We start from the raw sequence: 26,031 nt of genomic DNA, 5'->3' as shown, positions 1-26,031 counted from the left end.
ACAACTAGAAAACTAGACAAAATATAGCCAACAACTATTTGTAGTCACTGAATGATAGGTAGTTTAAGATTGTGATTCCTGGGAGATGAGCAGCAAATGAGGCTTTCTGATTGGAGGCAATTTCTAGACTAGGCAGCAGGGAGGAGGAGCCTCCCTAGACAATCTCTCTGAGTTGAAGAAACAGAGATCAGAGTTTGGGCAAGCCAAAGCAGCCAGAACGTGCAGAGTGGAGTACCCAAAATGAGGGAGCTAGCTATCCAGAGAAGAAGTTCCAGAAATTTTCATAGGGGTACTCTTGAGTCTTTGGTGAATCCTAGTCTGTGCACACATCAGGTGAAGCCCTACAAGGCCCAACAAGTATAACGTCCAGAGGAAGAAAATAATTATGGAGCTTGAAGCGAAAGAGCACAATCGGGGTCAGAAATCATTCAAGTTCCCACCAGCCACCTAGAAGAGACCTTCTTGAACACATAGGGCATTCAATAAAGAACCCCAAAAGAGCCACTCTCAAATAGGAAGCTAAATTAATCCTTAAGACTCATCTAGACCTGTCTGGAAAGAGCTTAAGAACAAGACTGGAAAAAAAAAAAAACAACCCAACTAATCTACAACCAGTGACTGCCTGCCAGTACAGAACCCAAAATTCTTTAAAGAAATACAACAAAATCCAGCACACTAAAACATAAAATCACAATGTCTGGCATTCAATATAAAACTACCATACCTATGAGGAATAGGAAAATGTGACCTATATTTAGGAAAAAAAATGGGTTAACAGAAATGGACTGAGAGATGATGGAATTAGCAGACAAAGATATTAAAGCAGCTATTATAAATAAGATCCACATGGAAAATGAACATACATACAATGAGAAGGGAAATGGAAAATAAAAAACTGAACCAAAGAGACATTCAAGATTTGAAAAATACAGTATCTGAAAATGTCACTAGATAGGATTAACAACTAAACAACAAAGACACAACAAAGATGGTTAGGTCATAAGTAGAATTAAAACCCAGCTCCACGTGACTCTAAGGTATTCTCATTTCCCTGATTGCTTCTCATTTTACAGCGTCTTAAGAAAACCACAGCTAACAACTAAGGTAGAAATATCATCCAAGCAGAGGGACTGTGAGTAGAAGGGCAAATGTCAACATGTCACAAGGAAGAGAACAATTTTAGAATCAAGATAGACACAGGCTCAGATTCTAGCTCTGTAATTTAGCTAGGTGAACTTGCACACATCTCTAAAATTTTGAGCTCATTGCCCCATCTGTAAAATTGAGATAGAGAGAAGGCCTGATATATAACAATACATAGCAATAATTGAGATAACATGTGAGAAGTTATTTATCATATCCTTGGCACATAGGCACATAAATCTTTTGTCAATAGCTGGTAGGTGAGAATCCTAAAATTCTTACTTATGCTCAAGAAAGTAAATATGACTGTTTGGAAGGCCTGAACCAGGCTCAGGAAAAGCTGTGGGGTGTGTGTGTGTGTGTGTGTGTGTGTGTGTGTGTGTGTGTGTGTGTGTATTTAAGGGGGTGGTCCTGGGTGCCAAGGGGTCCTGGGTCCTTTTGCACCAAACTTTTGCCACATTTAAATGTAATGGGCCACATAATGTGAGTGAATATATTTCTTCCAGAATAGTATACAATGTCTTAATGGATACTACTCTTTTGACCTAAAAAAGTTAACAAGGATTCTAGATGGAAATCATTATAGAAAAAGATCTGCCAAAATATATATTTTAGGAAATGTGCCAGTGGACTTCACATTGTTGTAATGAATGCTGTCTTGTTTCTTTGGGACAAAATGATATATTTGAAAGAATCTGTGTTTGCACTGAGATAGTCCTGGCTCTGAAGCAGCACATGAGCTGCCCAGTTCTTGGAGAGCCAGTTAACTGCAGTAAGCTGCCATTTTTATAAAATAGGTGTGTAATAATAACCTTGCAGAGCAGTTATAAGGATTAAATAAAGTAACATATATAAACTGTCTAGTATTGGTAAAATTTGTTTCCTGTCCTTCTGGAGTCCTTCCCCCTCCTCCAATTCATATTTATTTTATTTGATATTATGAAATCTTCCTGATATGGGAACTGAACTAAGATTCCATACCACTGGTCCCTGATGTCAACTCTCTCAGTTTAGATTTGTCACTGCTTCCTTTCCTGAAGAAACATTTGAGGTACCAAAAAAGAAAAACACCAGAGAAACCACTGTAACCTCATGGGGCTCTTCACATTTGGGATTCATTATTCTCTGAGTTTTGAGACAATCTCAACAGGTTCACTCCTTGGTAGAGCAAAGAGAAAAATAAATCAGTACACTATAAAATATTAAAGAGCTGTAAACTTTGCCCTTTGCCTTCTTAATCTAGCAGACATTTTTCAGGGCTCTAAGCAATTATCAAGTGACAGAGTTGTCTAAAATCAATACTGCTACCTTGTGTAACCACCAGAAAGCAGATATGAAGACTGGTGCCTGAGCTGGTCTAGAGATTAATGAGTTTGCTAAGTAACTTAGTCTGACTACCTAGTCACACATTTCTCTTGACACAGTCAATAACCAGGACTGGAAGGATCACCAGTGGGAAGACTATGGCCTAAAGTGATTCCAGGAAATTCTCAGATTATTATCAAAAGACCTGTGAGATGGGAGAATAGCAAATGATCTATAGACTGCCATGCCAGGAATCCAAGTTCACCTCAATTCCAGATAAAAATACTCTTGGGCCTAGGATAAGAATTATTGTCTCAAACAAACAAGATGTTCTTCTAAATAAATAAACTAAAAACTAAGACAAGATATCACTGCTTAAAAAAAAATCTTATTAAAGGTGCAGCAGATTTATAGAGTTCTTTATAAAGAATAAATACCTTTGCCTGGAGCTCAAAGAGGGAGGAGTATTTAACAGATTTACTTAAATTAAATTTCAATTTTGGGGGGCATAATTACACTTATTTACATTCATTGGGTCAATGTATCTTCATGATGAACTTCCTGAGGGTGCCTTAGTTTGACCCCATCTATCAGTGTCAAACTTTACTCTGGCTAAACTTAGAAGCCAGGAAACCCAATCTGTGTGTTATGTTCCTTGGGTCATGTGTGAATGCAAGATGAGGAAGGTCATTCTAAAGATTTAAAACTGAGAGACACCTGCCTAGAGTGTCCTCTCTTGAAATTTAAGAAAAGATGGCTTGGAAATGGTGACATACACCCAACAACAGGTAGCAACTGGGGCATGGGTGGAGTAAGCTGGAACGATGACAGTGTCTCTGATAAGCATCCTGTGTGGTGACAGTTCTCCTTTTTGGGGCAGGTTAATAAAGGTTTTTTTTAAAGAAGTCTTTAGGCACAGAAACAAATGTGCTCTTTGTCATTATGACTGGGCAGCAGATTCAGTCAGGTCATATAATGAAACCATTCATTCACTTTGGGAATATAAATGGATCCTCTTCCTATTCATCTCACCCTTTCTGAAGGTCAGAACAAGATTAAGATCACCCTGAAATGAATGGACTGCCTCGCTGGTGGTGTACTGACACTTTCAAGATGGTTTAGTTACATCAGTTTCTGAGGCTCTCAGAATTGTGTTTCTTTTTGAACCATCAGCAGGCATGATCTTCATGTACCAAGAAGAAAAGAACATTTTTAAAGAAAACACCTTATACCATCAAAGGGGGAAATGGGCACTATGAAATGTTGCTGGTCAGCTGTTATTCAGGATTGAGCGCTGAATACAAAGTATTGTAGTACTACAAGACTTTTAAGTTATTTGTTGGAATTTCAGAGACCAAGGAGGAGATCATTTTATATTCATTACATTGATTAAAAAAAATACACGTAATTCTGAATAGTAACTCATGGCCACATCCTTTGTACTTTCACATTACCATCCCAGCCAGTTTAAGGACAGTGATTTCTTTTTAAAGAAAAGTATGATCCTGCACAGTATAGTGCTTAATTTTAGATTTTAGCAAAATTGAAATTTTCCATCTCTAATTCATGACTATTCAGCCATAATTAGAAGATCACACACAAATGTGAGAAGAAAAACTGCATATATGTATGACAGGGAAGGAGGATGGTAGGAAGCTGAGAGCATTAAAAGACGGGCAGTAGAACATTGCAAACAAAGCATTTTGTAATTTATTGAGATATAAGTACACGCACAACCACTTTTTTAAAAAAAATATGTATTTATTCTTAAAGAGAAAGAGAGAGCATGCACAAGTGGGAGGGGCAGAGGGAGAACGAGAGAGAGCATCTCAAGCAGACTCTGTGCTGAGCCCGATGCTCAATCTCACAACACTGAGATCACGACCTGAGCTGGAACCAAGAGGCGAAGGTTTAACCAACTGCATTACCCAGGCACCCCACAACCACTTTTTTTAAAATAAGAAAAGCATTGTTAAATTTTCTGACTCTAAAAATTTTACATCAGACTTTACATTACACTGACATGTTATTTTTCAATTTATTAAGAGATTAATAATTAAGACCATTGGTTCTCAGACTCAGTGGAACAAAGGTTTTCCAAGTTGAAGCTAGATGATCTATTGCTAAAATCAAATTCTAGCAAGCATTTCCCAATTCATAGACAAATAATGGAAGAACTTTCTACCTTGTAAGCATTGTCCTCATGAATTGGTCTTAAACCATTAATGTGGCAATGATTTACCTTAACTTCTCAAGATGGTATCTGATTTGCTCATAACATACAATTAAAGTTGTCATAGCAATAATTCATGGTGTTCTTTTAATAACACCATGACTGCTAGATGTTTTTTTCCCTTGAAGATGTTAGAAAACAAGAGACTAAGACCATTGATCTATTGGTAGATAAGCAAATTTAAGCTTGAATAAATAAAGAGAAAGGAGTTCAGGTATGTTTATCGACCCAAATAAAACTGGAGACCCTGCATGTGGTCTGTGGAAAAGGGGGTCACTGCATGTAAGGCAAGGGGGATACCTCTGTCAATCTTTCCGAAGGATGAAGTTTCAGCAAGTGCTACACAGTTAATTTCGAGACTTTTCTGAAAGGCAGTGCTGTCATTAATTACTCTTTATGTTCCTCCAAAAGGAAACTTGATTTTTAAGTACTTGTTAATCCTTTAAAATCTAGATTATGAGGGTTTGAAATGACCATAAACTTTTTAGATTTAATAATGAAGATTGTTGGTCATTTTTACAAATATTTACTGAATACCTATCAAAACTAGCAGTGAAATGTAGAACTCCTCATGGGATTCCTAAAGGTTGGTTTTGAATGTTACAACTTTTTCTAAATTATCACTATTCCTCTTGGCTTTTCCAAGAGAAGGAACATGTTGTTAGCTTTTAGATTCTCTTGTAATGTTTCTTGTAAGAAGAGCTGGGGAATAAACCTACATACCAAAACACATTAACAACGAATTACAAATATTAGCTAAAGGTAAGAGGCCATAGCAGCCTCAGAGTGCATATCAGCACACTGCTTTATTTCTATTTTAAAAAACTTGTCCATTAACATTTAAAAAAAATTAAAGAATGCCAGGTGCCTGGGTGGCTCAGTTGGTTAAGCATCTGACTCTTGATTTTGGCTCAGGTCATGATCTCAGGGTTGTGAGATTGAGCCCCGCATCAGGCTCTGTGCTGGGTGTGGAGACTGCTTGAGATTCTCTCTCTCTCTCTCCCTCTGCTCCTCCCTCCTCTCTCTAAAAAAATTAAATTAAAAAATTAAAGAAGGCCAAAATAAAGAGATGCTTTATTCTGATTCTGCTACAACCATAAAAGGATGTCTTGAAGAGCACATGAAGAAAAGTTAAATTAACTTAACTTAAATTAAAGATTAAATTAAAAATGTGGGCTATTTATGCTATGGTCATAATGTATTTTACTGAGATACTGTGTATTACATAACTTCAGATTTAAATCAAAGGTTGAAAGATCTTGGAAATTTCACAAGATCTCAGACTTGATTCCTTTAATCTAGAAAGTGCTTCTTTTTTCTCATGACTTCTCTAACTCAGCAAATCACTGAACATTGAATTCATTTGTGGGGTAAATGTCAAAAGAACCTGGCCTAAAGTAGAATGTGAAATGAAGAGATTGAGTCTCATGTGTTCTCCAAACAGTTTATCCAAAATTCTTGGAGGCAGGGCATTTGGGTGGCTCAGTTGGTGAAGCATCTGCCTTCGGCTCAGGTCATAATGTCAGGGTCCTGGGTTCGAGTCCTGTATCAGGCTCCCTGCTCAGTCTGCTTCTTCCTGTCCCTTGACCCTTCCCCCCTGCTTGTGCTTGCTCTCTCTCTCAAATAAAAACAAAATCTTTAAAAAGATTATTGGAAGCAATGCAATAAGGAATGGAAAAAGAGAGGGCAAACACCAACAATTGGGAATTTATGTGAGCTCTATCATGAAAAGGTAAGAAAGAGGAGAGACAAAGAATCTCTAAGATTTAGGGGCGCCTGGGTCGCTCAGTCAGTTAAGCGTCTGCCTTCAGCTCAGGTCATGATCCCAGGGTCCTGGGATTGAGCCCTGAGTCTGGCTCCTTGCTGGGGGTGGGGAGCCTGCTTTTCTCTCTCCCTCTGACCCTCCTCCCTGTGCTATCTCTCTCTGTGTCAAATAAATAAATAAAATCTTAAAAAAAAAAGGAATCTCTAAGATTTAATCTTTTCTGGAACATCATCAGCATACTTAAATCTTATGTGTGTATGAGAAAGTCCAATAAATGAATGGTTTGAAGAACAAAGCACATCATGGAAAAGAGGAGAAACAGAAGGGAAAAACAAGAACTGGGGTTATGTTTTTTTAACTAATAAAGTTATTTTAGTGTTTGTGGAAGTTTGATTAGGATATGTGAGAGTAGGAAAGTAATTCTAAATTTGTAAGCATATGTGGATACTCAGTGATGGCATTTGGTGAACTTAGGTAAACACTGTTCACACTCTTTACAAAGAGGGACCCCTGTCACCATACCTATGACCTGGGTAACCAGGCTAGAGGTGAATGCGCCAGAGGTGGTACATGACCCAGGGACTGCCTATGGTAGACCCCTACGACGTGGTCTGGCATAGAAGAGCTGGGCCCGTCAGCTTCTCAGTGTTGGTAATTGGAACTGGAATACACGGAGAATTTAACAGTGAGAGGTGAAGCTGAGACAGGGACAGAGTCCATAAAAGTGGGTGGTGGTACTTGTAGGAGCCCCTTCTAAGCCAAGGATACGAGAAAGAGGAAAATGAGTAAAAATACAAATGTGACCTGAAGAAGAAAATGGAGTCACCTGTCAGAGCGGAGTAGGGAAGCAATGAGCAATAGCTATACAGAGTGCCAGGTGGCAGAACAGCATTTCCTTAGAGCTGCTTTGGTTCTTGACACCTTCTAGTTCCAGCCATGAATTTTCACACTGGACCCTTCTCGCAGAGGTAACTTGGGCAAGATTCTGATTCTTGAACTCAACAGAGCTTAACTGCAGCAGCGGCAGCTTCTGTAATCAAGCACTCCTGAAGAGCCTAAGCAGTGAAAGGAGTCTCACTTAGCAAAATGGACTGCAGCATTTCATGCGCGCGTGCGCGTGTGTGTGTATGTGTGTGTGTGTGAGAGAGAGAGAGAGAGAGAGAGAATTCAAGTCAATAAAAGCCAATCCCTTGGAAGTACTTTGTACATCAAACAACACTTGATAATCATCATGACAGATTCATCAGATGTATGTGCAAGGTTTTGTCCTGGGTACCATGAAGATATACAAAGAAGTAAGACATACATTCTCCCCCTGACAAAACACTCTTAGGAGGACCTAACTTAACTTAAAACACCTCTTCCTTGGAATGATTTTCCTTCATCATTTCCTGTCTAAATCAGGTTGCCTTGTTATGTTTCCACACACACAAAAGTACTTCCTTGTCATAATCAAACTTGCAAAACTTATCTCTTTTCTTAGACAGCAAGCCATGGGAAGGTATGATGTTCCTGGAACATGGAACGTGCTTAGCAAATACTGAATGATGAATAAATAATAAGTGCAAACAACTAAGCCATGATATAGAAAGTTGAGTAAAGGACTTCTATAATTCTCAAAAAACTGATAGACCTCTTATACTGTAATGATGCAAACAAGAGTCATATCATTCAAAATAATTATAAACACTATACAATTATTTTGAATGTATTAAATTTAGAAAAAGTATTCATTGAAAGACTCTATAATCATTTGAGTTTTGCAAGGTAGGATTTCAATTATTTTTCAGTCTGTGGCCTTGCCACTAGTTGTATTTGCTTTGTTTTTACCTTTTCTTCATTGTCAAGTGCTTATCTTTCTTTCAATATTAGACCTTGGGGCGCCTGGGTGGCACAGCTGGTTAAGCATCCAACTCTTCATTTCAGCTCAGGTTGTGATCTCCTGGTTGTGAGATTGAACCCTGCATCAGGCTCCCCGCTTGAGACTCTCTCTCCCTCTGCCCCTCCCCGCCACTCTCCCTCTCTCTCTCTCAAAGAAATAAATCTTTTAAAAAATATACTAGACCTTAATCTTCCCAAGATGATCTCCTTTCTCTTTCTCTCTTCCTCCTCCACCCATGCCCCACCACCACAATCCACCAAAAGACTCAACCTAATTTTTTATGACTAGTCTTCACAGTCCAGTATGTGGGTCCCTTAGACAGTTTTAGAAATCAGGAAAGGTTTGCAAGTGAAAAGGCAGATCAGGAAACACGAGCAGGTAATTTGGGTCTCACAAATTCCATGAGTGCTCTCCTATAAATTATCTCCATGACCAGGTAATTACTTTGGAACCAGCAAGTCAAACCACTCATTTTTCTGGAAAGTTAGGCATTTAGATAGAACATATTTCCAAAGTATGCAAACTATGAGGGTGGTCTGCTTCCCAGTAACTACATCACCTTCCTGTAAGGCCATCCTGGTTTCGTTTCCTCATGCATACTTGATGGTTCTCCTCTGTACAGATCTTTTTGGACTTCTAGATTTTAAATTTCAAATCTAGCAAATTATTTTTGCTGACATTTTCTAATTTGCATTTCTCATGACATTGTGTAGGCACTGTAAGGCAAATCTCCCACTGTTATTTTCTCATATGAGACTTTGAAAGTTCTCTAGACTATTTAAGAAAGAGTATCTGCTTTACTTGTATATATACAGATTATGTTCCTGCTTTGTCAGTGGAAACTGCCACAGTTTGGCACTGAGGACCCTCTTATCTCCACAAAAGGCCAAACACCTAACCTCAAATACTTGCTCAGATTGACTAATCATTTATGAATAGACTTTCTTATTTACCAACTGGGCTTTGTTTTCAAAGACAGAAGATGCAAGATCTTTACATCAGGGAAATATAAGTAACTCTCAAAAGCAATTAAATATATGACCATATATGCAATGCACAGGTGAAGTCCATTCATTCTCACTTAAACCAAAAATGTTCTTCATCCAAGAATAATATATCAACTTCTCAATTTGAACTGTACATTGAAGCAACTTTAGGAAACATCTATCCCATTCCATAAAGCTCTCCCTGCTTCTCCACAGCAGGATCTTGCTCACCTAAATTCCTATTCCCCAAAGTTTGGCTATGTGGGCCCACTTTCATAATTTTTCTTGTTTTTGCTTACCATAAGTTTGTGAACATTTTATTTAAATTAACTTTTATAATATTAAAACAAGTTTTCTTTCTTTCTTTTTCTTTTAAAGATTTTTATTTATTTATTTGACAGAGACAGAGAGAGACACAGCGAGAGAGGGAACACAAGCAGGGGGAGTGGGAGAGGGAGAAGCAGGCTCCCCGCTGAGCAGGGAGCCCCATGCGGGGCTCCATCCCAGGACCCTGGGCTCATGACCTGAGCTGAAGGCAGACGCATAATGACTAAGCCACCCAGGCGCCCTACTTTCTTTTTTTAAATTACTATTTCAATATTTTTTTTAGGGGGGGGAGGAGCCATAGGAGAGGAAGAGAGAGAATCTCAAGCAGACTCTGTGCTAAGGGCAGAGCCCAATGAAGGGCTTGATCTCGTGACCCTGAGATCATGACCTGAGCCGAAATTAAGAGTCAGCTGCTCAACCAACTGAGCCACCCAGGCACCCTAAATAAATTTACTTTCAAAAGTAGACTCTAACATATATTTTTCTAACATACATTAAATAAATACATAAAATGTTTATATGGCAATAAAAACATCATCTTAGTTTCAGTGAAACTAAAAGTAGTACTTTGGTTTGAATGTGGTTTCGAGCTACGTGTAGATAGAGTAGGAAATCCCGTGTAGTGGAGGCTCCAGGCCTCCCACTTTTTTGCTTCTGCATTCCCAGATGAGCAGAACTAAAAGAAGATGGGCCCACAGCTCCTGTCAGTTTAGCTGCTACAAGTATAATGGTAAATGATTGGAACCTTATGAATTGAAACTTTATAGCCAGTTTAGAATAAACTACTTCAATTTCAATCACTTCAAAAGAAAACGTTTGTAGGGGTGAAGGGAAAGGGGGGGCCGAAAGGACGTAATAACAATATCTTAGGAATTCATATAACTTCTAACCATTTTCTTTTTTTTTTAAAGATTTTATTTATTTGTCAGAGAGAGAGAGAGCACACAAGCCGGGGGGAGCAGCAGACAGAGGGAGAAGCAGGCTCCCCGCTGAATGAGGAGCCCGATGTGGGACTTGATCCCAGGACCCTGGGATCATGACCTGAGTTGAAGGCAGATGCTTAACCCACTGAGCCACCCAGGCATCCCCACTGCCAACCATTTTCAAAGCAACTTCATATACCTTAAATAATTTGAATCTCATAATAAGCCAATGACATAGAAAAAAGGTATATGAGTCACAGAATCAGTATCATCATTATTTAAAAGCCAAAAGGCTATTTCTAGGCTTTCAACAGCACAAAAGAAGCTGGACCTTTCCTCAAGATAAAACTAAAATATCACATTTCTTCTCCTTTGACTGGGATTAGTTAGCAAATAAATGGTTCAGGCTGGATAAGAACAAAATTCTGCCTTTTAACCAAAACTCAATATTTTTTACTCATATTTAAATTAGATAATAACAACACAAAGCAGTAAAACACTGTAAAAATTTTAAAATAAAAGTAATGACTACTAAAAATCTCCAACTACTTTCTTCTTGCAGATTCCCTCCCAGTTTGCCTACATGCTGTTTTCACAGCTGTATTTTGCTTTCCCTTTTTTTCTTTGTAATATATCATATAGTCTCTCTCGCTATTACTTCCAAATAAGATGACAGATTAAACGCTCTGCCCAAATTCATGTATCGAGTTAGAAAATGACAGGTCTGGGACTAGAGCCTAGATGTTTTCGCATTTCATTCTGAAGTTGTTTCTACTATACACACTGTCTCACAAAGGAAAAGTCCCCATTTTTAAAAAGCCACAAAAATCTAAACTTAAGAAAGAGATCAATTAAGATGTGATCCTTTCATTTATGGAAAGGTTTGTCACTGTAGGGAGTCCAATAATGTTGAAAACTCCCCTTCTGCATAATTAGACCTAGTCTCTAGCCTCGAGGAGCTCATATATCATTTACAATGTGACATAAATTCTAAAGAAGAATATATATTTAGAGGTAAAGGATTTGGGTCGATAGCAAGTCAATCAGAAAAGAACATAAAACATCTTGGAAATCGTAATGTGAACCAGTGGAGAAAAGATGATTGAATTAAAAACAAGGCTGCACAGCCACAGCCCATGGTGCTCCTGTGTGCAGTGATATGGGCTGTTTGTGTATAAGGAAGCCCAGAGCATAAGGAAAACACAATCACAAAACCCTGTTCCAGTTTTCCATAAGCACAGATGCAGCAGGAAAGCAGGTTGCTTTCAAGACCACGCCCAAGTTCCATACTGGGAACTGTATGAGATTTTTAAAAACTTGCCCTCTGATTTCAGACTGAAGACAAGTGTTCTCAGAGTGTAGTACACTGTCAAACTATCAAGGGACTTGTTAGTGAAGATACCTGCGTCTCAATCAAGACCCATTACATCAGAAATGTCTGGGGGATGGTTTGGGATCTGCATTTCTTAACAAGCTCTCCAGGTAACTGATAATGAATGCTGAAGGTTGAAAACCACAGACTTAAGGAAATTACTGGATACAGGAGAATAGTAATTTCTTAGTCTTCCACTTTGCTCTTCCTATGTCCTAAGTTGCCTAAGTCGTCCCTCTGTTGCACGCACCACCTCCCCCCTCCACCGCCGCCCCAGCGTCCCAACGACCACTTGGAATCAAAAAGGAAGGTTCAGGTGTTTAGCAAGTTACAGTAAAACAACATTAAGATGTGGAGGATTGATCCAAGTGAGCTCCATGTTCATTTCCATGCTTGGGTCCGGCTCACCTTTTATTGAGGTCAATGGGCAGTGGATAGCTCTGTCAACTGATGTAGATGAGGGTAAACAGAACTCTGAAAAAGGTGAAAGAGGCCCAAACAAGCTCATGAAACAAGTTTTAGAACAAAGTTATAGGTTAAAAAAGAAGTATTAAATAACAGTTCTTAAAATAAGCAGTACGTCCTGGTCTATTGATTGTGCACCAATGTTTTTACCAGCAAGACAGGGAATGAATAAGGCAATGCAGATGTCAATTTTCAGCTATAGCTACTGTGTGGGATCTTCATGGGCAACATTAGCTTATGCAGTGACCCACCCCCCCAGGGCTGGTGTTCTGTGTATTGATTTCTTCAAGAATTAAAAGAACAAAACAAGGTAATGAATACACAGACCATCAAGACAGAAACCATAAATCTACTAGACACTTCAGACTAGAAAAGTAGCATGATACTGCTTAAAGTACTTAATTATCGTATTGAGTTTTAAATGATGTCTCTAAACTACTCATCCTCAGCTATAAAGAGAACGCATATAAAACTTGTGGACTAAAATTGCCATACTTTCGTGCTATATGTTTTTGTTAAATTAATAGCTCATATTAATATACTCTCAGAGGCATGATATAAAAGCTTAATGCACATTTTCTGGACTTCAGAGTTATAATACCATGAGTGGCAATAAATAATGAGAGTCAAGAGTACTAATAGTTATTTTATTTCTTAGAAAAGAATCAAAATTAAAATAAAATTTAGTTTATTAAAAGCAAAACATTTTACTAAAGCTTCAATGCTTAAAAACATGAACAACAAATAGTATTTATTAAATATTCTTACTCTATAAATTGAGTCTATGAAAGTTGTTTTAAAAGAGATCCAAAGGGGGGAATGGAGGGAGAAGAAAAAAGAAATAAAGAAAATAAAAGAGAGCCAAAGACCAGTAACTCCAGGAATAAAGGAAGGGAGAGGAGTGAGAACTAACCAAGAGAGGAGAAGAATTTGAGATACTTGAACAATTAACTCCTTGGTGTCTCAAGAGCTCTTGTGTCTTAACACAGAATTCCACCTGTGCTATATGGTTCTGAAATAGCACTTCCACTCATTTCATGTCAGATTACTTGTGTCTAATTAAAAAAAATTAACTTTTTTTAAAGATTTTATTTATTTATTTAAGAGAGAAAGAATGAGAGACAGAGAGCGTGAGAGGGAAGAGGATCAGAGGGCAAAGCAGACTCCCCGCCGAGCAGGGAGCCCGATGCGGGGCTCGATCCGGCATCACGACCTGAGCCGAAGGCAGTCGCCCAACAACTGAGCCACCCAGGCGCCCCCAGATCTTCTTTTTACATATAGGTGTTGATCACTATAAACTTCCCTCCTAGTATTGCGTTTGCTGCATTCCGTAAGTTTTGGTAAGTTGTGTTTTTGCTTTTGTTTGTCTCAAGATATATTTTTTTTAAAGATTTTATTTATTTATCTGTCAGAGAGAGAGAGAGAGAGAGAACGCAAGCAGGGAGAGCAGCAGGCAGAGGGAGAAGCAGGCTCCCCACGGAGCAAGTAGCCCGATGTGGGACTCGATCCCAGGACCCTGGGATCATGACCCAAGCTGAAGGCAGACGCTTAACCGACTGAGCCACCTAGGCGTCCCTCAAGATATTTTTTTTTTTTAGATTTTTTTTTTTATTAATTTATTTGAGAGAGAGAATGAGATAGAGAGAGAGAGCATGAGACAGGGGAGGGTCAGAGGGAGAAGCAGACTCCCCGCCGATCAGGGAGCCCGATGCGGGACTCGATCCCGGGACTCCAGGATCATGACCTGAGCCGAAGGCAGTCGCTTAACCAACTGAGCCACCCAGGCGCCCCCAAAAAATTAACTTTTTTTTTCTTGGTAGTAAAATAATTAAAATTTGTTGGGTGCCTACTCCTACATGTGTATCAGGAATTTTATAGACACTAACTTTTCGGACATGAAGTAAGAGTCGTTTGTCTAAAGCATCTTATCTCTTTGACTCAAGAATCCTTTGGGATTAGTATTATTAGCCTCATTTTACAATTGAGAAAACCATGGCTCAAAGGTTAAATGACTTGTCCAAGAACACACAGATAGGCAACTCCAGTGTGAGAGTCTCACAGAGGCTTTATTTTGAAGCTCACGCTTTTCTCATTATGATATACGGATATAATCTGTGGACCCAATGATACCATATTGACGACTCTAAGGAGTGAGGGTTGCAGGTCCAGAACTCAACAACTGTTTAGTTCTTTATATTGTTACTTGTGGGTCAGAGTTTCACCAAAGCCATTTGTAACGGGGAAAATATAATCACTTGACATCTTTCTTGCACCATAAAAGTCAGGGTGGAGTTTCAAAAGTATGTACCAAGGGCCTCCTGTGTGTCAGGCTCTGGGGATTCTGTGGTTGAACACGACAAACAAGGTCCCTAACCCTCAAGGGGCTTACACTCTAATGTGAGAGATGAAGACACTTAAATCAATGAATATGTTCCAGGGAGTGACCAATATTTTGAAAAAGTAAGGCAGGGTACAGGGGTGAAGGGCAACCAAGGCATGTGACAGCTATTTGAGACAGCATGGCCAAGGAAGGCTTCTCTCAGGAGCTGATGCCCTCACCGAGACCCAGATGATGAGAAAGAGGCAGGCACGTCCAGAAAGGCTAGCTGGGGCTAAAGTGGAGAGACAGGCAGCATGGCAGAAGAGAGGTCAGAGAGGTGAGCAGGGCCAGGTCATGGAAACCCACATGCAAGGAAGGGCACACACCCGTAGCGACTCGTGAGGGGTGGCAGGCAGTGGCCACGGCCGCTATCAGACAAGAAAGATGGCAATATGTTGGCATAGCAGGTTCTCAGTCCAACAGCTATGCCAGCATCTTGCCTCCTCTCCAGCGCTAAGTCACAGGAGCAAGGCCAGGCCTCTTCGGTGGTTTACTTCTCCAAAATCTTCCCTTCCACCTGAGGGAGGGAAAACACACTCGTTAATTAAAAATGCAAGTTTGTTTCTGAACATCACAAAAGTCTTCCTGGCGTGGTCGATTTGGAAGAAGGAGTTAAGCACAGGAAGGTTGTGGCCTCTTTGTTTCGTGGCCTTTGATCTAAAATGAAGCCTGAGAATGTGTACTGACTGCTTTGTCAAACGACAGGGGAAAAATTCTGACATAAAGTTTAAGTCAGTAAAGTCTAAAGCTGATGAGAGTTAATTACGGGCTACTACCACCGTATTTACAGCCCACTGTATATCCCAGTGACGACTTATTACAGTTTCATTTTTCCTCTCATAACTCTATTGGTCAATTTCTGCACTCTGAGGTACTTGAAGAATAACAAACTGTCATCCTGCAGTGTGGAGTTCACTGCTTTATGGGCCTTTAAAAATAGTGCTCTTTTGCTCCAACAATTCCCAGCGAGGAACTTATTCCACGAGTACATTCGCAAAAGTGCCGCTAGGTTTATGTCCAAGGATGTTCACTGTGACACTGTTTTTAAATAGCCAAAGAACTGGAAACAACCTGAGTGTCCATCAATATGATTGCTATTGGCTAAATTATGACTATAAATTATGATATAATCTCACAATAGAGTATTTTATCATCCTCACCAAAGCTTAAGGCATCAGAATAATGACGCTGTGTAAGAGTACTTCTGTGTACAGCTGACTCATGAACAACATGCGTTTGAATGTGCAGGTCCACTCATAGTTAGATTTTTTTTCAATAGATACGGTATTGTCAATGTAGTTTTTCTTCCTTATGACATTCTTTTAAACAAATTTTAAATTGGAGTACATTAGTGTTAGTTTCAGGGGTACAATATATTGATTCAACGATGCCATATGTTACTCAATGCCCACCACGATGAGTGTAGTCACGATCAGTCAGTATACAACATTATTACTGTATTACTGACTATATTCCCTATGCTGTACTTTTCATCTCCATGCCTTATATATTTTATAACTGGAAGTTTGTACCTCTTAATCCCTTTTATCTATCTATCTATCTATCTATCCATCTACCTACCTACCTACCTACCTACCTATCACCTTTGTCAACCACAAGTTTGTTCTCTGTATTGAAGAATTTTTTTTGTTTTGTTTGTTCATTCGTTTTTTAGATTTCACATATAAGTGAAATCATATGGTATTTGTCTTTCTCTGATTTATTTCACTTGGCATAATACCCTCTAGGTCCATCTGTGTTGTCACAAACAGCAAGATCTCATTCTTTTTTTATGGTTGAGTAATATTCCATCATGCATATATACCACATCTTTTTTTATTCATTCATCTCTGGATGGACACTTGAGTTGCTTCCATATCTTGGTTATTGTAAATAATGCTGCAATAAACATAGGCGTGCATATATCTTTTTGAAGTAGTGTTTTTGTTTTCTTTGGGTAAATACCCAGTAGTGGAATTACTGAATCATATGGTATTTCTATGTTTAATTTTTTGAGGAACCTCCATATTGTTTTCCACAGTAGCTGCACCAATTTACATTCCTACCAACAGTGTGCTAAGGGTTTCCTTTTGCCCACATCCTCACCAAGTCATTATTTCTTTTTTTTTTTATATTAGCCAATCTGGCTGGTATGAGGTGATATCCCATTGCAGTTTTGATTTTCATTTCTCTGATGATTAGTGATGTTTAGCATCTTTTCATGTGTCTATTGGCTATCTGTATGTCTTCTCTGAAAAAAATGTCTATTCAAGTCCTCTGCCCATTTTTTAATCAGATTTTTTTACTGCTTTGTATTTTTTTGGTGTTGAGTTGTGTAAGTTCTTCATATATTTTGGATATTAACTCCATATTGGATATATCATTTGAAAATATCTTCTCCCATTCTCTTAAGTTGACTTCTGTTTTATTGATCGTTTCCTTTGCTGTGCAAAAGCTTTTTATTTTGGTGTAGTCCCAATAGTTTATTTTTGCTTTTGTTTCCTTTGCCTGAAGAGACAGATCCATAATTATGTTGCTAAGGTCAAAGTTCATGCCTTATGATACTCTTAATAACATTTCCTCTTCGCTAGCATATTTTAATTAATTAATTTTTTAAAAGAATTTATTTATTTATTTGACAGAGAGAGCACAAGCAGGGGGAGTGACAGGCAGAGGGAGAGGGAGAAGCAGGCTCTCCGCTGAGCAGGGAGTCTGATGCGGGACTCAATCTCAGGACCCTGGGATTGCAACCTGACCTGAAGGCAGATGCTTAACCAACTGAGCCACCCAGGCATCCCTAGCATATTTTATTATAATAGAATATATAATACATATACAAAATGGGTCTTTTTAAAAAAGATTTTATTTTTAAGTAATCTCTACACTCAATGTGGGGCTCATACTCACAACCCCGAGATCAAGAGTCACATGCTCTACCCACTGACCCAGCCAGGCACCCCTACACATATAAAATATGTCTTGATTGTTTATGTTATTGATAATGCTTCCAGTCAACAGAAGGTCATTAGTAGTTAAGTTGTGGGGGAGTCAAAAGTTATATGTGCATTGTTGACTGCATGGGGGGTCAGCACCTCCAGACCCCACATTGTTTAAAGGTCAACTGTTAAGTATGAAAGTATGTATATACACACACATATCCTGGCTGATACATATAAATTTTTCTTGAAGGATACATGAGTGATTTATTATTTCAAATAGTGGTTTATTATTTCAAAAATAATTGGATGACATTGTTATAAATTATTTTCGTTTTCCTCTTTTTATGTTTCTGATAAAAATACTAATAAATGTTATTTACAAACAGAAATGCACCTAAGATATACCTATAAGGATAAAACATTTAGTTACATAGCCTATCAAGGTACATATAAGGAGAAGCACACTCACTTCAACAGGGCTAATTATCAGTTGCATTTACCAGAAGCAAAAGTTTCAATGTTTCCTAAGTCTGGAACCATATATGTGTGTATATACACATACAGTCATTCTCTTACACACGTGCCATATGTGGTATATATTTCTTGTGGGAGGACAGGAGGTTATGAGGATTCTATCATACAAGACCCTGTAAAAACTTGTGCTGGGGCAAGGTAACTGGTGGAAGAGGTACTAGTTGACTTCCCAGAATACAGCTCTTGTACAAATTGATTAACATGATCTATTAATGTAAAGGTATTTAGGAACTTTTGGTTCATCAAGAGCAGAACATTGGATCAAAATTAAAGGCAAATACAAATAGATTACAAAATACAGGTAAAAAATATATCATTGAATCAAGATTTAATTGAATCAAAGTTTCTCCCAAAACTTCATTTTTTTATATTCCTAATGTTCATAATTGAGAGGCAGATGTGGGTTGCATCATTTTAGAAGGTATACACTACATATTTGAAAACAATACTTTCTTGTGACTTTTTCAGGTTCATTTTGCATATGCAAAAGAAAACTGAAGCCTAGCGATTATCTGATTTACCAGCCAGATCCCAGCAGATCCAGAAGATTTCTGAGAAGTTATATAGGCTATTTCATATGGGGATCACTTAAAGGATAAAAGATAGGATGCACTACATTCCTCTTCCTATTTACTTGCAAATTTAAAAAAGAAACTTACTTTGTAAGTTATCAGGTAATTTCTCAATGTATAATTTAAAAATCTAGAAGACCATACCCTTCCCCTATTAAAGATGCTGTTGAAACTTGGGTTCTTTACATTAATTTCTCTGATGTATCCAGTGAATCATGGTTTCTATCAGGTCACTGATAAAATGCACCTCCTCACCACATATGCCTCAGACAAATTTCTTACAAAAATACAACTCATCCATGAATCATGTTACAACTGGAAAAATATTATGGGTACCTAATTATAGCTTTTAGCAGTTAAGGTTCAACTTTGAAAAACACTCAGTAAAATGTCCTGGAGATTACAGGGACTATTTATAATTTTTTTCCTAAAAGTTTAAAAAAAACCTGTTAAAACATCTTAAACCTTTAAGTGTGTAATTAACAAAATAAAGTTCAAGTCTAGAATTCTCCAAAGAATTTTAACTAACTTTAAATTCATTATAAATGAATAATCTGATTTCAATTTGTGAATAGCTGATTTAAAACCACCCTGGCATAAAATTCAGCATGTCCCAGACATGTGGGGGACAGGAGGTAGTTAGCTATATCAGCCCCAATTAGTACAAAGATATAAAGAATGAGAACAACTCAATCACAGCAATCAAACCATTAAAAAATGGTTTAACTAATACTCAATGGTTTTCCAGAGCTGGAATACAATTTACATAATGCCTCATTTAAAAAAAAAATGTTCTCTAAAAAAGGCTGGAGGTAGGGGGCTGATTATGTATAAAGAGCTAGAATGTCCTATTTTTCAAGTACAGTATTATGGAAAAATTTGTGGTCCAATCAAGAACATAACTGTGGGGAAAAAAATAACATCCACTGAATGTGTTGGTATTGCTTTTGGGAAGAGACAATTTGACAGGATATGCTTAAAGCTATTCCTTAACTGATAGAAGCCAGATGTATGTTTGCCCTGAATCTGGGGATTACAGGAAAGAGTAAAGTTATAGATATAATTTAATACATATTTATTTGTACATAATTGATATATATTAATTTACATAGCAATATATAATTAACTATATAACTATATATAAAAACTAAATATAAAAAATTAAATAAAAATAAATATATACAACTAAATACAAACTAAAATTATATATATTTTAACTTAGGTATATTAATAAAGCACAATTGAATATTTAGATAAGGCATCAGAAACAACCTCTAAGCCCCGTTAAAGTACAGAGGAACTGGCAAAAAGGGTTAGGTTTTTATTTCTTGCCCTACCCAGTGGCCCTGTCATTCCTGCTGGGAAGCCTTATCCTCCCATCTGTCTGTCCAATGCACCCCCTGCGCCCCATGCACTGTGGTGCCTACCAGATTTGTTCTCCCTCAAAGAGCCCCACTGCCCCAAATCACACTCCTCTACCTATTCTAAACTCTCCTTTCCTCTTTGCATATGTTTTCTATGGGAATGAAAAAGAAGACACCTACCCCTTCATTATAATAATTTAAGACAAACTGCAAATGCTTAACAGGTGTAAGCCTTCAAGGGGACCTAAATTGTTTAGAGAATGGGTATTATACAAAAATACTTTTTAGTTGGAAGATATGGAAGGTATTTTCAATAGGTGGTTAAAGAGGTTCTATCCTACAAATTCTTGCCTAAAGTAGGCCAAGATTAAACCATTTACTATTTTCCCAGTAAGGAAGGAAGGTGAGGGGAGGGGAAGAAGCAACTGTCTTTTTTGAGAAAAGAGTATGTGCTTTTACATTTTTCCCCCTACTTAATCCTCAGAAAAGTGGTTGCAGTTGGTATTATTATTATTTCCTATTTATAAATGATTAAGCTGAGGCTGAGTACATTTAATTATCTCAAGTCAACAGCCCAGGGTCACCAGCCTGCTAATAATTCTGCTAGTTTAACATCTGTTGGGCATCTATTTTATGCCAAGCATTGTGCTGAAGACAGGGTCTCTGTCCGTAGTGGGTTTTCCAAGTCGGACATTGAAGAAAGGGTAAACCCTTAGCACATTATATATTTCCACTTAATTTGGTAAGTCCTATGCTCAAATTGCACACAAGGTATATTAAGAGAAATCATGGCATTGTGATGGATTACAATTACGGCCTCAATTCTCCTTGAATCCACTCCTGACCATGTAACTTTGCAGTACCTGTTCTGACTCTGGAGTTAGCTGTGTAATTCACTTTATTCAGCTTGTAATGTCAGCAAGATATGATGCAAGCAGAGTTTAGAAAGCACTTGTGAGACTGAACTGACCTGCTCTATCTTGAGCCTTAGCCATCACTATGCGAACATATCCCAGCTACTGTACTGAAAAATAAGACACAGCACAGCAAAGTCTCCCTGGTCACCCCAGCCAAGGCCAGCGTTGGTCACCCAACAGCCAGCCAACCCCGACGTGCGAGCAAGCAAGATGAACAGAGCTGCTCAGCCGACCACTCCAATGTGTAAGCAAATAAACACTTAGTGCTGAACTCCTTCGGGTTTTCTGGTTGCTTGCTACGCAGTATTACTGTAGAAAGATAACTCACATAGCATAATGATTAAGAAAGAACTATGTGCTCTGGATTTAGACTGACTGGATCAAAATTATCCTTAGAGCAGTATAGGCCATGTTTGCTCAAGCCGCCCATTTCACTAAAAGGCATAACAAAGTCAATGGACACCTAAGTTCATTCTGCAACTATGCTGGTAAATTATAAGATACCAGTGAATATTTATGAATAAACAAGTAAACTTTGATCAAGCACTGTTTTGCTAGACTATGGGCTCCTTGAGGGTTGAAGACAAGACTGATTTGTCTCTGCATCCCCAGGACACAATGGGATGAAAAAGGCTTTTTAGCAGAAAGGCCCATCTGTATCTGTTAAATGAGAGAAGAATAAAGATTTGGGTTATTTTACCGAGATAAATGGGAAGCTGCCAGACGGCTATAAGGAAGCAACAGCACAAGACTTGTGTGTGTATGTGCATGTGTTTTAAATTTCAACATGTTGTATCGCTTTACTTTTAAGACTTGTCTTTTGACCGGATTGCTCTTGCATGGTGAACAGACAGGAGGGGCCAGAGTGGATGCACAGAGACTAATCAGAGGCCACCAAGGCTGTCCAGGCAAAGACGGCGTCAGTCTGATTGAGAAAGAAAAGATTTGAGATATATTTGAGAGGCAGAACAGAAAAAACTTGCTTGAGGACTTGAGGGCCTAAGGAAATGGAGGAACCAAGAAAAACAACAACAACAACAACAAAACCCCAGTTTTCCAGTCTGTGCTCCTGGATAGGCGGAGGCGACTTTCACTGAAATAGGGAACTCTGGAAGAGGACAAATATTTTAAAAATGTAGACTCCTGATTAGAGAGATCTTGAGTTAATCCTTGTCTAAAGCCACCACCTGGAACTTCAATTTAAAGAATCTGTGGCATCAATTTACTTGAGGATTGATGTTCCTTGAACACTGAATTGTACCCTGTGACACTGGATAAGTTCATTTGCCTTATGGGGCTGAAGGGGTCTGAAGGAAGGCTGTGCTGGTTCTTTCTAAGAGGGCAAAAGACAGCCCACTGTGAAGACTTCTTAAACTACATTAAACCTTAAAAGAAAATTAAGCTTAAGAAGGAAAAGAGTGTACATGCCACATTTAAAATCAGTTTTCTGAAAAAACAAATTTTCTACAGACCTAAAAATTAAACTAGATTTTAGAACATTCCATACACATGGAATATGAAATCCTGCTTTGCTACCTTACGCTCATCTTAAACTCCATATTCCTAGAATTTCATTTAATGCCATTACTTACTAAAAATCCAATTGTTTCAGGTTATGATTCAATTATCCTTTTGAAGATTGTTATAGCCACCACCCTGTGGTCTATGTCAGTGTAAAAGCATTGGCTTGGATTGACAACTGGCATCTTTTCCTAAAGATTTTAGCCCTGAATCAGGCCTTTACAAATAAGTACTTTATTAAATTGAAATGTTTATTCTACAGTAGGGTCATGACTTTATTTATGAGTCTTTCTTCTATGTCTTCTTTCTCTGGACTTCATGGCCATGGACCATCACTTCAATCATAGCTAGTCACCTAAAAAAATGTGTGCTGTTGGTCTTACAGGGGCCAGGGCTGTGAGAGACCGGGGACAGATGTGTCAACACTTCTGGAAAGAAACTAAAGCACTCTGATTGTGGGTGAGCGATACTTTCATGTGTGAAAATGTAGAGAATGTGGGGCTATTGTGAATCACAGGTGGAGCTGAGTGACTTATCAGTAGTACATGGTGCCTCCCAAAGCCCTGCTAAGCACAAGGGTACCCCTTTAATCACTGGATAGCCACCACCCTTAACGGTCTGGTATAGTGCGTATCTTAAAGTACAAATATCTTAAATATTTGTAATGACTGAGTTTCCCATTGAATTCAAAAGCCTAAACCAAAGGGAAGGTGAATTTAGGCTATATTAAGTGTCAAACACTATACATCTATTTTGTTATTAAATCCTAACTCTAAACTGAAGAGCTGTTGAGGAAAATTATCTCCATTTTATACCTGAGGAAATGAAACCTCAGAAAGGTTAAGTGATTAATTTATAATTATACTGCCAGTAAATGTCAGAGTCAAAATTCAGCATATCTTCCCTGAGGTCTGCATGCTGTCTTTGTCCCCATACTAACACACACAATCTCACCAGCCTCATTTTCTACTCACCAACGTGGCTCTCCCTCTGGGGCTAGATTTAGCTCCTCACCATCTCCTTGGCATGTCAGATACATCCCCAGCTCCACTTTGTTCATACCTTTTCTCCTGCCCCTCACATATTCCTCTAAATGACCATTCTGCTTCATGAACCCAAAAAGATCCATCCAAAAGGAAGCATCTTGAACTCAAAGGAATGATCCACCATGTTGATTCACAGCAAAACTGTAAATGACTCCATTTTCCTACTTGTCAGTAATATTTGGAATACTGTCTAAACATAATTAAAATGTAAAACATTTTATTATCCGACTAGATGGTTACCTGTGAGCCAAATACCACCAAAGTCAGACAAAGCACACGTGGTAGGGGAATCTCCCAAGTAATCCTAAAACCAAGGGCTCCCGAGTATTTCCATCACCTAAAAGAGGCACTCCCTTAGAGTGCTAAGTCTCTAGCCCTTTGCAACTGTTGTTCCCTATCTGTAACACCCTCCTAACATGCCCCCTGCTCTATCTGGCAAACCAGAATTCATCTTCAAGACTCTGCTCAGGCAGTGCCATGACAATGGCAACGATGATGATGATGGTGATGATGATACATGCCCTATTCTAACAAAGGAACAGACTAAGGCATGCTCAGTTATATTTATTGGAGGCTGCGTTTTTGTTTTTCAAATTTTCCCTTGCAGGTAATTTTAGTGCTGCTGATGAAGGCACACTGGCAAACTGGGCCCAATCTCTAGGCTTTTGCCAAGGCTTTTGTCCTAATTAAAATCTAATGCCTTGAGCAACTAATGATGACAGGGCAGTTTTCTGATCCAGAGACTATAAGGTTCCAAGAAGAGCTAGAATACAGAAGGAGGCTTTAGGAAGGAATATGGACTGACCACATCAAGGACACTGAAGTGAAGGTCATTCTGCACAAGTAACCTGGGGTTAGGGGAGGAGAGGTGGACAGTTTGCAGGAGAGACAACAATGGCTGTCATTTGTTTCTACTTTAGGCTTTTATACATGTTATTGGATTATTTCCAATCCTCCCAATTCCCTGCAAGGTAAGCATCATCATTCCTATTTTATTCTCTTTGCAGAGAATGTGCAGAATTGATGCTTTACAACTCAAATATGATTCACGAGGAAATCTACCATGTTTTTCCTCTGCACTTTGCCCAGTTATGCTACCCTTTCATTAAATGTATCACCAAGGTCCTGTCTAGGGCTAAAATTCTTTAATTTTAATATTCACCAAGGAAAGATAAATGTTAATAGATGTAAACAAGAAAAAGAGTAAATGTGTGCATTTTTAGATATTTCCTCTAAACAACTCGAAGTGTTCTGGAAATACTTTTCAAGGGTATAAATCATTTTCCCAGTAAAAGCCTGCAAGAATCTCAAATAAACTCAAGAAACAGAAGAGCACAAACAAGGAGACTGAAAGAAAACCTGGAGAAGTAAAGACACAAGCCCAGCTTGAGTGAAGAGGAGGCGGGTCCACCCACTGATGAACTTGGCAGTGCACTAAGAGGGCTGCTGTCTGTGCCAAAGTAGCAACATCATCCTCAAGTGGTCATCACTAGCTTTTCATGCTACTTTTCTACCAGCACTTGGTAATGTGATGCAACCACAAGGAAAAAGTGCTCATCCCCCAGATGGTGAGAAAGCCCCTGCCCTTGGGATTTTTGTTTTTCACAGGACTAGGTTCCTACAAATATGTTTATTTTTTATGACAGTGAAGATCCATTTACATATTCTTAATTATGTTTCTACTTGCATTGATAGGAATTATCTTTTACTAAAAGCCTGATGTCTTGATCACTGATGTCACCCTGAGAATGTTCACTCTGAAAAGCAAGCAACACAAAAATCAAAATAATTTCAATTCTTGATGGCAGCCATTAATGGATTTAATTAGTGCATGGAATTCTAAGACAAACAGACACATGCTACCCTTTTAAGACAGAGATATAAGAACAATCTTTTTCCTTATTAATTTGCAATTGGTTTTCTAGAATCTAGAAATCTTGTGTTGGACTTTAGCAAGAAAAAATACTCAAAAAGGGATGAAGAATATTTTAACGAGGTTCAACTCTGGTTCTGTCATGTTTGGTATCCAGAAGAGAATGCAAACTGTTCCATTTACTAAATTGCAAAATATCTGGTATTGCAAGGATGACTTTTTAAAGACCTGAAACAAAGCAGTGGCCTGGGTTGTACTTGGAAAAAGCAAATAGGTGACAAGGCGCTTTTCAAACACAATGGATGGGCAGAGTAGAACCAAGGATGTTTGGATTTCATAAAACTGTTGGTAAAAAGAAAATGTAAATCAAAAATAACAACTCACTGCTCTTCATTTAAAACATTAGGTAACAATGAATCACTGAATTCTACTCCAGAAACCAATATTGCACTGTATGTTAACTAAGTAAAATTAAAAAAAAAAA

At 38.3% G+C, this 26,031-nt stretch overlaps 1 long non-coding RNA gene across 1 annotated transcript in view; it reads right to left on the bottom strand.

The window, feature by feature from the left end:
* Nucleotides 1–14,448: 14,448 nt before the first annotated feature.
* The window catches only part of LOC145717030 (uncharacterized), a 29,892-nt gene continuing 18,309 nt past the window's right edge, over nt 14,449–26,031 (bottom strand). The window contains exon 2 of the long non-coding RNA XR_014140005.1: nt 14,449–15,298. This is a non-coding gene — a long non-coding RNA (uncharacterized LOC145717030). The remainder of the gene's footprint in view (nt 15,299–26,031) is intronic.

This window comes from Leptonychotes weddellii, chromosome 14, assembly GCF_054177405.1.
Source record: "Leptonychotes weddellii isolate Sample4059 chromosome 14, ASM5417740v2, whole genome shotgun sequence".
NCBI classification, from domain to species: domain Eukaryota; kingdom Metazoa; phylum Chordata; class Mammalia; order Carnivora; family Phocidae; genus Leptonychotes; species Leptonychotes weddellii.
The sequence above is the reverse complement of the archived record's forward strand: the minus strand, read 5'-3'. Positions and strand labels throughout refer to the sequence as shown.